Below are 15,669 nucleotides of genomic sequence, written 5' to 3'. Positions count from 1 at the left end.
CACGGTCCTCACATCTCCCGGTACAAACTCCGCCTTTGAGACAAGTGACACTGACTGCCAACTACCCCGCTCCCTCCCCTTATTAACTTTAGTCAACTTTTAAATCTTGTGTCCAAACCTATTATTGATTTTTAAATTGCTGCTCCCTCCAAAAGTAGTTTGTTTTTTCAAATTTTCAAATGTTTATTTGGGAATATTTTATTTCATTTGATTGAGCTGGTAGAGTTTTCATTAGATGAATTAATCTGCTTCTCATTTCTGCTATATTTTTATGGTAGTTACATATCAATAAAGACTGTTTATGCCTCTGCATTTCTGTATATAGGTAGTTTAAAGTGGTTTAAGAGATGCCTACTATAAGAGCACATTCTTCTATCAGGGTACTAAAATGTGGCATGTGTGTGTGCACACATGCATGCGTGTTCAGCAATGTCTGGCTCTTTGTGACCCAGTGGAATATAACCTCCCAGGCTCATCTGTCCATGAGATTTTCCAGATTAGAACACTCCAGAGGCTCTTCCCAATCCAGGGATCAAACCCACATCTCTTGTCTCTCCTGTATTGGGATGCAGGTTCTTCACCAGGTGAACCACCATGGAAGCCCCAAATGGGGTAGATTTACTGAACAGCTTTTTCCTTTTTTTTTTTTTTTCTCACTGAATGGAGGATTCTTTAAATTCTATAGTACTTTACAACTTTCCAAAGTTTTACACCATAGTTTCATATAATTCTATAACAACCCTTTTCTTCTTATCCCTATGTTACCCATCCTCCTCCCCTCGCCTCACTGGTAACCACTAGTTTGTTCTTTATAACTTTAAGTCTGCTGCGTTGTTTTACTGACTAGTTTGATGCATTTTTTTAGATTTCACATGTAAATGGTATCTACAGCATTTGTCTTTCTGTCTGACTTATGTCACTTAGCACAATGCCCTCCAAGTCCATCCACGTTGCTGCAAATTGCAAAATTCATTCTTCATCACTGAGTCGTATTTAATTGTATATGCATACACCATATTTTCTTTATTCATTCATCTGCTGATGGACACTTAAGTTTCTTTCATACCTTGGCAATTGTAAATAACGCTACTGTGAACACTAGGATACATGAATCTTTTTGAATTAGTGTTGTTTCTTATTGATATATACCCACATAATTAACTGGCTGAAAGTGAAAAATATGACACCAAAAGAAAAAGCAGAAATTTGGGGGAGCAGGTCCATGGTAAGTAACTAATGTAATAAGATACCTTTGTTTTTTGTTTTTTTGTTTTTTTTTAACTTTACAATATTGTATTGGTTTTGCCATATATCAACATGAATCTGCCACAGGTATACATGTATTCCCCATTCTGAACCCTCCTCCCTCCCTGTACCATCCCTCTGGGTCGTCCCAGTGCACCAGCCCCAAGCATCCAGTATCATGCACCAAACCTGGACTGGCAACTCGTTTCATATATGACATTATACATGTTTCAATGCCATTCTCCCAAATCATCCCACCCTCTCCCTCTCCCACAGAGTCCAAAAGACTGTTCTATACATCAGTGTCTCTTTTGCTGTCTCGTATACAGGGTAATAAAATACCTTTGTTAAGTAGGAAACATGATATTTGGTAATCACTTTCTGAGATTATTATAAAAGGATGGACATGGGATTGTGTTTTTTTTCTAGCGTTCATTACTTTACCTCTCATGTTTCAGTTCCTTTGTGTTATATGTCTCTTTTCTCTTATCTGTTAATACCGTGTTATTGGTATCTTTTAAGAGAAATTTCATTCCATGAATTGAAAGGCTGGTTGTTTCCAGAGACAATCAGGAGGATCAAGTCAAGAAGTATGAGAGCAAAGATGTACCCTTACATCAGTTCTGGGACTCCAGGTACTACCAGCTGCTGAAAACATTCTATTGCGTGTATTATGTTACATTACCAACAGTAAGAATTGTACAAAATAACTGGTTGCTCTTTTATTACTGATAAGATGGTATAATGGTACAGGCACTGATGCTTAATAAATAATCAAAAATGAATATGAGAAATAATGAAAATGACCATGACCCTTCACAATCTTGCTACTTGTCAGTGACAGAATATGCTGCTTTAGAAAATGTTTATTTAAAAGCTACTATTCTGCTTCACACCAAATGAAGTCTCTATTTCTCGGGATCTAAGCTCCATGGAGAAAAGTGTCCTCTCTAGCTTTCTAAGAAACTAGATTTATTAGAAATTTCACCTTTTTGCAAGGTGGGTGTTATTCACAGATCGCAAAATACATTTGACCCCATGTGAACTGAGTTCACTAAAAGCAGAAAAAATATATTTAAGAATGAATCAGACTGATCTATACATCGGTGTCTCTTGGACTCTGTGGGAGAGGGAGAGGGTGGGGAGATTTGGGAAAATAGCATTGAAACATGTATAATATCATGTTTGAAACGAGTCGCCAGTCCAGGTTCAATGCACGGTACTGGATGCTTGGGGCTGGTGCACTGGGACGACCCAGAGGGAGGGGAGGGGAGGGAGGAGGGTGGAGGGTTCAGGATGGGGAACGTGGGTATACCTGTGGCGGATTCATTTCGATATTTGGCAAAACTAATACAATTATGTAAAGTTTAAAAATAAAATAAAATTAAAAAAAAAAAAAAAGAATGAATCAGGGGGAAAATGAGTAGGAAAACCTGGAGATGACTTCCAGAACACTAAACGATGCTTTGTTGAAATATACTTGTAACTTAGCACAAACACTTCCCCTTATAGTTGTATTATTAGATTATATTAAGGTTCAGGTACGCATTTTGATTAGGAAAGTGAAGGTCTACATCAGAATATGGAGAAATGCAGAGAAAGCAGTACCCCTAAAATGTTTCAACACCAGATAATGTAATTACCATTCTAACTGGAATATCAGGGGACCAAAAACTTTATGGAGAAAAAATACGTCTCTTGTAAATGAAAAAGAAAAATCACAACTATTGCAGGGAGTCAAGAGATACAAATCATATACATTGGCTAAGAGAACTCATTCTAAATATTCTCCAAGGAGACTTTGAAATGGGGGGGCCAAGCCCAGCCCTACCCATCTACGTACAAGCTAGGTGCCCCTATGGATCTATTCCACCTCACTGAACTAAAGTCTCTTTGAATGCTATTATTATTCCATAGACTAGAAAATTAATATTCATTGCCTATGGTTGACATGTTCCCTGGTCTTCTGATCTGATCTTTCTAAAAATCTAAGGAAACAGAATTCATATCCTGAAGGATTTGTCATCTATGGAAACAGGATTTAAAAACTTAATTTTCTGAGGAAGGAAAAAAACTATGAAATTAGAAATGAGTCTTCCTATAAGGAGAAAAACGTAAGCTTTATCCAAAGGAAATTCATGAAATAATGACACAGACCTTCTGCTTCCCAGGCACAAAGCAGCATTACACGGGCCCGGATTCCAGCCCTAATGACTGTGTTTGCACTGTCGGCTCTGTGCTTTCCTCAAATAGTTTTAGGCCAGTTACTGAATTATACCTCAGTCTTCTTCCAAGGTAGCAGATCACCTCACATTAATTTGCAATATTTATAAATATCTTGGGGTCTACGCTTCAGCTTCATCAGCTGGATTGGGTTTGGCTGACAGCAATGCATAAAATTCAGATTCACTTTCCTCCTTCCTGTCTCAATGTATGGATTTTCATTAATCTTTGATTTTCTGATACCCATGATTCAAGGCGTGGGTATTCTCTCAAGCCTGTCCACAATCTGTCTCTATGTCTTTTAAAATATACATTCTAAACCCATGACTGTATAAATGTCAAAGTTTGTGAAACGTATTTTAGATAAGGACCTAAAATATGGCTAGCACAGAAAATACCAATATAGCTAGAGTGAATCTGTTTGTTTATCCCCAAGATGCAATAAACCTAGGGTGAGTACTCTCGTTTCCTTTCTTCTTAACCCCTTCCTTCCTTCATTCCTTCCATCCATCCATCACTCCTTTCTATCTCTTTCCCTATCTTTGTCTTAACTTGTTTCACTCTATAAAACTTCACTGTAATTTCTAGTATTTAAAACAGCAGCTACCTCTGTCTCTCCTGTGAGTGACTTAATAAAAACACTTCAGTGTCCGAACCTAAACAAAAGACGAATTTTATCTTCAGTGCATCTTGTCCCTGTATTCCTGCAAAGAAGAAAAGCTAGCTGAGCCCAGCAAACAAAGAAATGAAGTCATGATAAAGTAAAGCTGCCTAAAAATTAGACAGAGGTTCCCACAAAGGATGTGTCTTAATCATAAATACGGGCCTCTTCCATCCAACTATCCAAAGCAAAGCAAAGGACCTAGAGGGCAAAAGCACACTGGAGCCAGTTTTCTGTTCCACTGAGCAGTGTGGCTCTGCTGAAAGATTCCGTATACTTTGAGATACGTGTTTTAGTTCTGCAAGTTAGCTGCAAACTCCCTTAGGGTTTCACAGCAATACTGTATGTGATAACTAATTTTAAAAAGGATCTTCACATGGTGTTTAGCAATTTGTGTTAGAAACACAAATATATTTTTTTCAAACAGGCCCTTAGAAGGTCCAACAGATGCTTTCTGATTGGTACTAGAACATACCCTTGGTAAAAGCAGGGATTTTGTTTCCTTCAATCCTTGTTGCAGGCAGACTCTACGATGGCCCTCAGTAGTCACTGGTATTCACGCCACTTATGGAATCCTCTCCCGTCAGATGTGGAATGGCCCAGTGATTAACCAATAGACTACATCAAAGGTCATGGATATAACTTCCATGATTAGGTCACAAAAGACTGAGATTTTCATCTTGCCATCAGACTCATTCCTCTCTTACTGGCCTTTATGAACAAGTTGCCATGCTGGGCAGCCCATGTACCAACGAACTGGAGAAGGCTTCCTACAAATGGACCACAAGGAATTGAGGCCCTCAGTGAACCACCACTGATGAACAGAATTAAGCCAACAACCACACAAGAGGGCTTAGAAGAGGATCCTCTGCCCAGGCAAATCTTTCCATGAAATCTCAGCACAAACAGAGCCTTCAGTGCAACAAAGCCCTGAGTGCAGCTCTGAGAAAGTGAAAGTGAAATTTGCTCAGCCATCTCTGACTCTTTGTGACTCCATGGACTATACATTCCATGGAATTCTCCAGGCCAGAATACTGGAGTGGTAGGTAGCCTTTCCCTTCTCCAGGGGATCTTCCCAACCCAGGGATCAAATGCAGGTATCCCACATTGCAGGAGGATTCTTTACAGCTGAGCCAGAAGGGAAGCCCAAGAATACTGCAGAGAGTAGACTATCCCTTCTCTAGTGGATTTTCCCAACCCAGGAATTGAACCAGGATCTCCTGCATTGTGGGCAGATTCTTTACCAACTGACCTATCAGGGATGCCCACAGCAGCTCTGAGAGATCCTGAGCAAAGGCCCCTGCTAAGCCACACTTGAGACTGCTGACCCTAGAAACAGTTAAGACAGTCAAAGTGTGCTGTTTTAAGCCACAGAGTTGGTGGTTGTTACTCAGCAATAGGTAGTTAATACCTTACTATTTAGGCTTTCCTTGTGGCTCAGACAGTAAAGAATCTGCCTGTAATGCAGGAGACCTGGGTTCAATTCCAGGATTGGGAAGATCCCCTGGAGAAGAGAACAGCAACTCACTCTAGATGGGGAAACAGTGGCTGACTTTATTGTGGGGGACTCCAAAATCACTGCAGATGGTGACTGCAGCCATGAAATTAAAAGACGCTTGCTCCTTGGAAGGAAAGTTATGATCAACCTTGACAGCATATTCAAAAGCAGAGACATTACTTTGCCAACATTACTTTGCCGTCTAGTCAACATTATGGTTTTTCCAGTGGTCATGTATGGATGTGAGAGTTGGACTATAAAGAAAGCTGAGCACCGAAGAATTGATGCTTTTGAACTGTGGTGTTGGAGAAGACTCTTGAGAGTCCCTTGGACTGCAAGGAGATCCAACCAGTCCATCCTAAAGGAGATCAGTCCTGAGTGTTCATTGGAAGGACTGATGCTAAAGCTGAAACTCCAATACTTTGGCCACCTGACGTGAAGAGCTGACTCATTTGAAAAGACCCTGATGCTGGGGAAAATTGAGGGAAGGAGGAGAAGGGGATGACAGAGGATGAGATGGTTGGATGGCATCACCGACTCAATGGACATGAGTTTGGGTAAACTCTGGGAGTTGGTGATGGACAGGGAAGACTGGCGTGCTGCGGTCCAAGGGGTCACAAAGAGTAGGACACGACTGAGTGACTGAACTGAACTGAAGTAGTATTCTTGCCTGGAGAATTCCATGGATAGAGGAGCCTGGGGGGCTACAATCCATACGGTTGCAAAGAGTTGGACATGACTGAGTGACTAACACACACACACACCCTGCTATTTGCCCAGCACCTTGTACAGTGCCTGGCTCACAGTAGGTGTGCAATAAACATGAACTGAATGAACCAACAAATGAAATTAATTTCCAGCACTGATATGGAGAGTGTTACTGAAGAAAGTAACCTCTTCATCACAGTGCTGCTGTGTACAACACAAATAGGTAAATTCAATTTTCTATAAACATTCTAATAAATGCAATTTTGTAAAAGAAACAAAGTAAATACAATTTCCCATAATGAACATGTTAAATAAACTGTTCAGTAGCCATAAGAGCCTCAATGTTGACTTATATTTCCCAGGAGAAAACAATAAACCTTCTATAGCTAAAATCGAAATATTACAGGAGGCCTTTCCCGCCCCCCCCACGACCCCCCCACTCTCAGGGACTGGTCTGGAACTCAATTTCTTCATGACAAAATTCAGAGGCTGTGTAGCTCTGATTCAAGTAGTCCTTCCACCTGACCTGGCAGTGTTCTTTATTTTTTACGCCTTCATGGCTCCTAATTGGAAAATATGCTGCAATCTACTCTCCACATTCTCAAAAGCTTTGGGGTCAACTTCCATTCTTCTCAAGGTTTCTTATTAAATATTCTTGTGATTTGTGGCCTGTGATTCCAACTTCAATTTTAACCAAGAGGGAATAATTTTTTTTTAATTTCTCACTGCAAGTTGTGATCACTGCTATGAAAGCAAGAGGGCTGAGATAAATGGTGGTAAATGCAGTAGGAACCCTGCGTACTCAGCCTTGTGAGAAATGTAAGTTTCAAACTTTGAATTAAAGGGTGAGAAGGACCCATAATACAAAGGGTTGAGATAGGGATGTGGACATGGAATAGCACTTCAAGCAGAAGGAACAGCACATAGAAAGGCTCTGAGATCCCTCAGCAGAAAGGCTGATAGTTGAGTCAGCCATATTCTGAATATGAAAGGCAACTACACACACTCAATCTGTTGGAATCACAAATGATACATTTCCTCCAATAGTCCTGCAGGAAGTCCGGCAAAGACAAAGAAACCTCAGGCTTTCTGAATGGTACTAAAATGCAAGCTCCACGAAAGTCTTAGCTTAGCTTCACAACTGCTTGTCAAATAGCTTTGTGTTATTTTTATTTGATCATTTTTAACCCACTTACAGACAGAATGTGGTCCACTGGAGAAGGAAATGGCAAACCACTTCAGTATTCTTGCCTTGAAAACCCCATGAACAGTATGAAAAGGCAAAATGATAGGATACCGAAAGAGAAACTCCCCAGGTCAGTAGGTGCCCAATATGCTACTGGAGATCAGTGGACAAATAACTCCAGAAAGAATGAAGGGATGGAGCCAAAGCAAAAACAATACCCAGTTGGGGATGTGAATGGTGATAGAAGCAAGGTCCGATGCTGTAAACAGCAATATTGCATAGGAACCTGGAATGTCAGGTCCATGAATCAAGGCAAATTGGAAGTGGTCAAACAAGAGATGGCAAGAGTGAACATCAACATTCTAGCCATCAGTGAACTAAAATGGACTGGAATGGGTGAATTTATCTCAGATGACCATTGTATCTACTACTGCGGGCAGGAATCCCTGAGAAGAAATGGAGTGGCCATCATGGTCAACAAGAGAGTCTGAAATGCAGTGCTTGGATGCAATCTCAAAAATGACAGAATGATCTCTGTTCATTTCCAAGGCAAACCATTCAATATCATAGTAATCCAAGTCTATGCCCCAACCAGTAATGCTGAAGAAGCTGAAGTTGAACGGTTCTATGAAGACCTACAAGACCTTTTAGAACTAACACCCAAAAAAGATGTCCTTTTCATTATAGGGGACTGGAATGCAAAAGTAGGAAGTCAAGACCTGGAGTAACAGGCAAATTTGGCCTTGGAATACAGAATGAAGCAGGGCAAAGACTAATAGAGTTTTGCCAAGAAAATGCACTGGTCATAGCAAACACCCTCTTCCAACAACACCAGAGAAGACTCTATACATGGACATCACCAAACGGTCAACACCAAAATCAGATTGATTATATTCTTTGCAGCCAAAGATAGAGAAGCTCTATACAGTCAGCAAAAACAAGACCAGGAGCTGACTGTGGCTCAGACCATGAACTCCTTATTGCCAAATTCAGACTGAAATTGAAGAAAGTAGGGAAAACCACTAGACCATTCAGGTATGACCTAAATCAAATCCCTTATGATTATACAGTGGAAGTGAGAAATAGATTTAAGGGACTAGATCTGATAGAGTGCTTGATGAACTATGGACTGAGGTTCATGACATTGTACAGGAGACAGGGATCAAGACCATCCCCATGGAAAAGAAAGGCAAAAAAGCAAAATGGCTGTCTGGGGAGGCCTTACAAATAGCTGTGAAAAGAAGAGAAGCAAAAAGCAAAGGAGAAAAGGAAAGATAGAAGCATCTGAATGCAGAGTTCCAAAGAATAGCAAGAAGAGATAAGAAAGCCTTCCTCAGTGATCAATGCAAAGAAATAGAGGAAAACAACAGAATGGGAAAGACTAGAGATCTCTTCAAGAAAATTAGAGATACCAAGGAAACATTTCATGCAAAGATGGGCTCGATAAAAGACAGAAATGGTATGGACCTAACAGAAGCAGAAGGTATTAAGAAGAGATGGCAAGAATACACAGAAGAACTGTACAAAAAAGATCTTCACGATCCAGATAATCACAATGGTGTGATCACTCTCCTAGAGCCAGACATCCTGGAATGTGAAGTCAAGTGGGCCTTAGAAAGCATCACTACGAACAAAGCTAGTGGAGGTGATGGAATTCCAGTTGAGCTATTCCAAATCCTGAAAGATGATGCTGTGAAAGTGCTGCACTCAATATGCCAGCAAATTTGGAAAACTCGGCATTGGCCACAGGACTGGAAAAGGTCAGTTTTTATTCCAATCCCAAAGAAAGGCAATGCCAAAGAATGCTCAAACTACTGCACAATTGCACTCATCTCACACTCTAGTAAAGTAATGCTCAAAATTCTCCAAGCCAGGCTTCAGCAATATGTGAACCGTGAACTTCCAGCTGTTCAAGCTGGTTTTAGAAAAGGCAGAGGAACCAGAGACCAAATTGCCAACAACCGATGAATCACTGAAAAAGGAAGAGAGTTCCAGAAAAACATCTATTTCTGTTTTATTGACTATGCCAAAGCCTTTGACTGTGTGGATCACAGTAAACTGTGGAAAATTCTGAAAGAGACGGGAATACCAGACCACCTGATCTGCCTCTTGAGAAATCTGTATGCAGGTCAGGAAGCAACAGTTAGAACTGGACATGGAACAACAGACTGGTTCCAAATAGGAAAGGGAGTACGTCAAGGCTGTATATTGTCACCCTGCTTATTACCTTCTATTCAGAGTACATCATGAGAAATGCTGGGCTGGAAGAAGCACAAGCTGGAATCAAGATTGCCGGGAGAAATATCAATAACCTCAGATATGCAGATGACACCACCCTTACGGCAGAAAGTGAAGAGGAACTAAAAAGCCTCTTGATGAAGGTGAAAGAGGAAAGTGAAAAAGTTGGCTTAAAACTCAACATTCAGAAAACTAAGATCATGGCATCTGGTCCCATTACTTTATGGGAAATAGATGGGGAAACAGTGGAAACAGTGTCAGATTTTATTTGGGGGGTTCCAAAATCACTGCAGATGGTGACTGCAGCCATGAAATTAAAAGAGACTTACTCCTTGGAAGAAAAGTTATGACCAACCTAGATAGCATATTTAAAAGCATAGACATTACTTTGCCAACAAAGGTCCGTCTAGTCAAGGCTATGGTTTTCCAGTGGTCATGTATGGATGTGAGAGTTGGACGGTGAACAAAGGTGAGCGCCAAAAAATTGATGCTTTTGAACTGTGGTGTTGGAGAAGACTCTTGAGAGTCCCTTGGACTGCAAGGAGATCCAACCAGTCCATTCTGAAGGAGATCAGCCCTGGGATTTCTTTGGAAGTAATGATGCTAAAGCTGAAACTCCAGTACTTTGGCCACCTCATGTGAAGAGTTAACTCATTGGAAAAGACTCTGATGCTGGGAGGGATTGGGGACAGGAGGAGAAGGGGAAAACAGAGGATGAGATGGCTGGATGGCATCACTGACTCAATGGACAAGAGTCTGAGTGAACTCCGGGAGTTGGTGATGGACAGGGAGGCCTGGCATGCTGCGATTCTTTGGGTTGCAAAGAGTCAGACAAGACTGAGCGACTGAACGGAACTGAACCCTACTTTAAAAATTAATAAAAGTAATTTTTTTTTTGTTATTCTGTTTATTTTCCCCATTACTATATGAGATAAAACTTAGCTTCTAGGAAAGAAGACTAAGGTTCAGGCAGGTTCAGAAAAACTACCCAAGGTAATGAAGCCAGTTCTTTGGGGAATCTGAGCTGGTTGGGGCTTCCCAAGTAGCCCTAGTGATAAAGAACCTGTCTGCCAGTGCAGGAGACTTAAGAGACTCGGGTTCAATCCCTGGGTCGGGAAGATCCCCTGGAGGAGGGCATGGCAACCCACTCCAGTATCCTTGCGTGGAGGATCCCGTGGACAGAGGAGCCTGGCGGGCTATAGTCCATACAGTAGCCAAGAGTCGGACAGGACTGAGGCAACTTAGCACACACACACAAGCTGGTTGGTCCAACCATCTAACCAGCCTAATCATAAAACAGGTTCAAAGTGAGAATCAATTAACAAAAGAAGGTCATACAATTTTATTTAGATTGCTGACCTGGAGTTTAGGAAACCTCATTTCTATCTAAAATATGCCAAGAATGATACCATAGTATCATACAGTGGTAGATAGCCACTCTACCCATTCATTCAGGTTTCTAAGCTCACTGAAGAATCCAGCTCCCTGTAAGCAACAAGCAAGTATTTTCTCATCCTATGGATTTGTGGCCAGACATCCAATTTTAATCACAGGCTAAAGACTGGGTAGCTAAACACAAGAGGTTACCATGGCAAGGAGGAGGTCCTTAGGTCTGTGGACAATGTATCTGGAACAAATGGGCCAATAAAATAAGGTCCATTTGTCAATATTCTCTACTCTCCAGGTCATTGTGAGCCTAATGTGTGCAGCACCTATCATGGAGGGAGTAGCTTAGCTAAGTGGAAGTGTAGTAATTAAAAAGTGATCTGGGAAGGGCTTCCCTGGTGGTCCAGTGATTGAGAATCTGCATGCCAATGCAGGGGACATAGGTTCCGGGAATTAGATTCCACATGCAACCAAACCCGTGCCACCACCACGGAGCCTGCGCGCTAGGGCCTGTGCTCTACAAGAGAAGCTGCCGCAATGAGAAGCCCACACACCTCAACAGAGACACAGCGCAGCCAAAAATTAGTTAATTAAATTTAAATATTTTAGAGTGATCTGAGATACCTAGTGAGACCTTATCCAAGAATGTAAGGGCATTCCATTGAGCAAGGCATGTGTTCCTATTAAAATGCTAACGTACTGGGAAAACCTAACACCTTCAGCTTTTACAGATCTTCCAGGTGAAACCCTGGCAAGACAGAGAAGGAACCGAGGGCTGTGGGGGAAAGCCTCTCAGGCACTAGGGGTCTAAAAGGGAGCAAAATCCTGGGAGGAGGAGGTTACTAATGCCCATATGCTCCCACGTGCCAGGGATAAGAGTGCGCATCGCTGCGACCACAGGAGGGGAGAAGGAGGTGCAGAAGCAGTTTCGTCATAAGGATGGTCCTAGTCTGGTTCATTTTTATAAGTCTCATCTTTTAAAGTAACTATACATTTCAACGGAGAAGGCAATGGCACCCCACTCCAGTACTCTTGCCTGGAAAATCCATGGACAGAGGAGCCTGGTAGGCTGCAGTCCATGGGGTCGCTAAGAGTCGGAACGACAGAGCGACTTCACTTTCACTTTTCACTTTCATGCATTGGAGAAGGAAATGGCAACCCACTCCAGTGTTCTTGCCTGGAGAATCCCAGGGACTGGGGAGCCTGGTGGGCTGCCGTCTATGGGGTTGCACAGAGTCGGACACGACTGAGGCGACTTAGCAGCAGCAGCATACATTTCAAATATCCTGTGGCCAGCCACGATGCAAAGCACAAATACAATGCCAGTGACATAGCTTTCCTTTCTTTTTTTTTTCTCCAATAATCTCTTTGTTTTAAAAAACAACTCTGAATATTACAAGCAACTATGGTATCTGCAGTTTACTCACAAGATCCTCATGCCTCTTTTCTCTTCCCAGTGGCACGGATTTTAAGTTTTAATCAGTGGATTGCCTGTCCTTGACATAGCTTATTCACTGGTACTAATCACAAACTTAGTAACACTATTGAAAATGGGGAAAGAAAGGGATCTTTAAAAGGTCTTTATTTGGCCAGAAAAACAAGTCTTTTCATCTGTTTTCACTTCTGGTGAAACACAAGGGCCTTGAACCATTTTCCATTTGTCACCCATTCGAGGTTCCATTACTGCCTGACAGAGGGAGGAAAGGCTTTTGCTTCACTGCTTGTGCATCCCCTAATGCTGGAACACAAAACCAGGTCCAGCTGAAAGCCTCCATTTCATTCCGTTAAATATCTTCCTTGGAAAGCCACAAGAAATCATGAAAGCACTGCTTCTGGTAAAAGAACAATGAAAAAAAGGAGTTACTTGGCAGGACAGTATTTCACATTTTAAAACAACTCTTCAGTGCAACAAAATCAAAATAGTTCCTAGGATTAAACAGTAGCAAGGTCGGCTTTGCCCATGAATATGAGGAATGACCTACTATTTGGGGGGTGGACTACTGTGCTAAAGAAATACGTAGTTGTTTTTCAAACAGTTTGGAAGGAGACATATTAGGGTGTGCTGAGTTTGTGGCTGCTGGGTGGGGGTAGGCAGGGGAAGAAACTGTGCATTCTTCTTCTCTCTCACGTCCACCTGAAGGGAGTTCCACCAGCATGCATGAGGACTGTTTCTCTTTGTCACAGAAATTGGGGTATGAAACTTGGGGCTGCTGGCATTTGCTGCCAAGGGACCAGAGGTGCTAACCACTCTGCAATGTCTCTCACAATGAAGAATGTTCCAGCACAAACGCTGTTTATGCCCCATTGAGAAATACTGTGTCCCAGTAAGGACTCCAGCCTCTTGCCCCATGCCCACTCTCTGTCCCCCAGGATTCTCTGATTTATGACTTTGAGAGAAGGATAGAACCCACACGCTCTAGCCCCTCCTTGCTTGCTTCCTGATCTGCTGCTTGTAGAGAAGGCATTCTATGAGGTGTTCATCTCAAGTGGGGGCAAATTCAGTTTATAAGAGAAAAATAAGAAAGCCCTCTGTGGTACGCATCAAAACCCATGCTCTCTATCAGCTGTTTCAGTAATTGTGAGGAAGAGGACTGTTATTACAGTTCCTCCAAAAACCCCTAAGTGTGTGTGTGAGTGAGAGAAAGAGACAGTGAGAGAGTGAGTGAGTGAGTGTGTTTCCTACATGACCCAGTTGGTCTCAGCAGCAATTTTAAAACATTTTACCTAAATTATTTGACACCCCTCCCATGAAGAGGTGAGGTCCATCTACATCCTCTCCTGTTGAACCTGGCAGGTTTGTGACTGCTCTGACCAACAGAGCATGACACAGGTGATGTCAACTGACATCCATGCACGGGTCACAAAAAGGAAGGCAGCTTCTGTTTCGTCTGCTGGAAAACTCTCACTGGGCAATACCAGTCTCGCTGGGAGAAGCCCCAGGTGGGAAGAAACCATGCGGGACAAAGTCATACCACACAGAGAGGCCACATACAGGCTCCCTACTCACAGTCTCAGCTGTAGTTTAAGGCCAAAGACCATCAGCTGGCAGAGTTCTTTCTTGCTGAGCAAAAACCAGTCTTTGGTCTATTAAGGCCTTCAAGTGATTGGCTGAGGCCCATCCAAATTCTAGAGGGGCAATCTGCCATACCCAAAGTTACTGATTTAAATATTACTCTCATCCCAAAACACCCTCACTGACACATCCAGAATAATGTTTGGTCAGTTATCTGGATACATGGCTCACCCAAATAAACATACATAATTAACTATCACACCAGCCCAGATGCCAGCCCAAGTGAAAAAGCCTTCCTGGATACCCCAGACCATGCTGGCTACCAGCTGAGTGCCAAGGAGTTACCTGTCAGTGCCACAGGGAGCAAAAGAATTAGCAAAGTCCTGCCTGGTTTCCTAACCCACCGAGCGATCTGGGAGCATGGCAGTTATTTTAAGGCACTGCGGGAGCTTGTTATGCTTCAATAAAAACAGGAATGCTAACTTCAACTCATGTTACTCCCCTCCCCCTTAAGAAGCATCAGTTACACTGGCCATGTCAGACACATCAGCTCCCTCCAGTGCCAGGGCCCTTCCACCTGCCCTTCCTCAGCCTGTTATGGTTTTCCTCCAGCACTGTGCTTAGCTGGCTCCTTTCATCCTTCCTGCCTCAGATCAAGGATTACTTCCTCAGAGAGGCCTTCCCTGACCACATTCACTATAAGTCAGCCTTCCTCTCAATGTCTCTAATTTTGCATTCTGTTCATTTACCTCAATCTGAAATTATCGTGCTGCATCTTTGGCTATTGTCTCCCCCCAATTAAAATATTAGTTCCAGAATATTGGGTCTTTATCCAGTCCCTATACTGCCCACGCAGTGATTAGCACAGAACACATGTTCAATAAATATTTGCTGAATGAAAGGTAATTAATGCTCAGGACTTCCCTGGCGGTACAGTGGCTACGACTCTGCGCTCTCAATGCAGGGGGCCCAGGTTCGATCCCTGGTCAGGGTGTTAGACCCCTCAGGCTGCAACTAAAGATTCCACATGCCACAACTAAGATCCAGCACAGCCAAATAAACATTAAAAAAAAGAAAAGTAATTAATGCTCATGTCATACACAGATGCCTGACTTGCAGATTCTAAGTTGCAGTCCCTAGGCCTCAACCCACTAACACTTTCAGCACAGATTTAATGAAGGAAGATGAGTGTACCATGCGATACAAAGGACGTGTTTCTCTGACGTTCCTTCTCCCTCGTCTAATGAGATGAGCAACCACCAGGGGACAAAAAACCTGGCCTCCTTTCACAATCCCTCAGAGACAAAAACCACTGCATTTTCATACTGGATTATCAATGTGGCTTATTTATGTATTTTCCAAACTCTTCCAGATTAATTAAAAGACAACTCTAAACTGAGAAAAGGAATAAAAAGTTCTCTCTTTCCTCCTGGAGATCCACTCTACCCTTAGCCTTTACACAATACAGTCTCAGCTCTTCATCTCCCCGCTGCTCCCCAGCACAAGCTTAT

At 42.3% G+C, this 15,669-nt stretch overlaps 1 long non-coding RNA gene across 1 annotated transcript; it reads right to left on the bottom strand.

Moving 5' to 3' along the window:
• Positions 1–12,710: 12,710 nt before the first annotated feature.
• On the bottom strand, positions 12,711–14,103 carry LOC112447883 (uncharacterized). The gene is made up of 2 exons (XR_003036154.2): positions 13,870–14,103; positions 12,711–12,977 (listed from the first exon to the last, which is right to left on the bottom strand). It is a non-coding gene; the product is annotated as an uncharacterized lncRNA (long non-coding RNA).
• Between the last annotated feature and the right edge of the window lie 1,566 nt (positions 14,104–15,669).

Source organism: Bos taurus, chromosome 8, assembly GCF_002263795.3.
Source record: "Bos taurus isolate L1 Dominette 01449 registration number 42190680 breed Hereford chromosome 8, ARS-UCD2.0, whole genome shotgun sequence".
NCBI lineage: Eukaryota > Metazoa > Chordata > Mammalia > Artiodactyla > Bovidae > Bos > Bos taurus.
Note: the sequence above shows the minus strand (reverse complement) of the source record. Positions and strands in the feature narration are given on the sequence as shown.